This window comes from Pteropus vampyrus, unplaced genomic scaffold, assembly GCF_000151845.1.
Source record: "Pteropus vampyrus isolate Shadow unplaced genomic scaffold, Pvam_2.0 Scaffold118, whole genome shotgun sequence".
NCBI lineage: Eukaryota > Metazoa > Chordata > Mammalia > Chiroptera > Pteropodidae > Pteropus > Pteropus vampyrus.
In genome coordinates this window covers 2,030,740-2,032,823 of record NW_011888899.1, presented here as the reverse complement: position 1 = coordinate 2,032,823, position 2,084 = coordinate 2,030,740, and positions in this window count along the sequence as shown.

Below are 2,084 nucleotides of genomic sequence, written 5' to 3'. Positions count from 1 at the left end.
CCCCTTCGGCATTACAATGTCTCCTGACACTCGCTCGTGAATCGAGATCTTATTTCTCTTCTTCGACTCCAGCGTGTCTGCTTTGAGAATTCGCCAGAGATCTAAACTTTGGGGATGAAAAGAACCAGATTTTTTTTTTTTCCTGAACAGGGGATGTTTTCAAAATCAGTATTTTGAGCCACTCACAGATGACACATAATCTTGCCTTTATTTCAACGCAGGTATGATAAATAGCCAATTTATGCCGTGTACAGTGACGGGTGCTGGAGATGCAGAGATGACAGAAGCCACGGGCCTGTGGCAGCAAGGCCATGGGGACACACGGAGACAAAGGCTGCAGGACACGGCACAACACACGGGCATCGTCGTGGCCGAGCTCCCACCTCCCAGACGCGGCAGCCACGCCTGCAGGACACCGAGCCCCTCTTAAAAGCGCATCCGTCTTTGATTAGTACCCTCTCTCTTATTTCTGTGGTTTGGCTCATGTCCTGAGCCTGCTTTCCTATCGGGAAATTTCCTTTTTAGCTACTGTTTTATTTTGTGGTTTTTTAAGTGGTAAATCATGAAGAGGCTCAAACGTACGGAGTTTTAACTAATGTTCGCACTTAGATTTGGGAGGACGACAGATGTTGGCGAATGTCACCCACGTCGCCACTGTCACCTGCTGTCCCTCTACCTTCCTTCTCCAGAAATACCCAGTGCTTAGAGGTTTCTTCTTTATCTGTTTTTCCATGTGCGTGTCTCCATGACACATAGTATCCTTGTGTATGTTTTGTACGCAATTAAGAAAGTGCATCAGACTGGTTATATGCTTGTGAACCTCGCTTTTCTCCCATGCCACGTTATAATTTCGATATTTTTAGATGTATTATCCTCAAGCAGGGGTAGGCAGACTCTCTCTTGAGGGGAGAAGGGATAAATTTTTTAGTCTTTCTGGACTGTAAGGCGTTGGTGACCTCTCCCAAGTGGTATTTCGTTTAAACCATAATTTTTATTCGTTGATTTTTAATTGCTCTCCATTTTTTATATTATCGAAATGCAGCAATAAATACACGTGTGCACTGGCTCCACAGACACATGTGAGGATGTTTAGGGTCTGTATCTAGAAATCGGTCATGTGCGTTCCCCTTCTGTGAGTCGAGAGAGTGGCCCACGTGCCATGGACTTGACGTGGGCAGGGAAAGGACGCTGTCGGTCACCTGAGCCCGTGCAGTCGGGGCAAGGCAAGGGAGAAGTGGCTTGTTTGTGTTTTTTGTTAATCCGCTGAGCTGTCAAAGGTAATTTGTAACCATAGCAATCCAGAGATCCTGCTGAAGAATCCAGCCGGTTCATCATTCACTCAGTGACAGTCCGTGCAGTTTCTTTGTGTCTGGAGGTTCTGAGCTCGCCCTCGCCCCCGGAAGAGTATACGGGGGTACGGCTGCTGCACCCCTGTATCACCCAGCAATCTCGTTTTCATCTGCTCTAGCTTGTCTTGTGCCTGATGGGAAAAACAGTCTGGTAACTACTTGCTATTTCTTCCTAAGTGATCCTTCGTTCCCTGTGACCGCTTCAGACCCCCTCAGCGTCTCTGGTAACCTGAGGTCTCCACACAGAGGTCAGTTAGGACATGTGTTATTTACGCGGCCCGGGGTGCGCTGCGCTTGTTAAATGAGTGGGTTCTTGTGCTCCGTCTCCGGGGATGTCCGAAGCACCGGCTCCTTGGCTCCTTGCGGGAGGAATTTGGTTAGTGACTAATTCTCCATTTTATCAAAGTGCCTCCCTTTGATTTTGTGATTAGACGTGAAACCGGATTTTAAAGCCAGACGAGGAAGCAAGCCCGAGAAGACCCCTGCACCCACCATTCTGGTGATTTGGGCTTGAATGATGTCGACATCCTGCAGCTAACACGTAATCAACAAAGATCTCTGAATCCCATCGAGAGCGTAGCTGGCGGCAGAAAAATGCATCCGTTTTCCATTTCTGTGGACCGAGTGCTCGTTTAGAAGAAAAATGAAGTGTTTACTCCGAAACTACATATCATTAGGCAGATCCTTGCGAACATCTGAATCCGAAACGTGTTTGTAAAGTTTTGTGCTCAGACG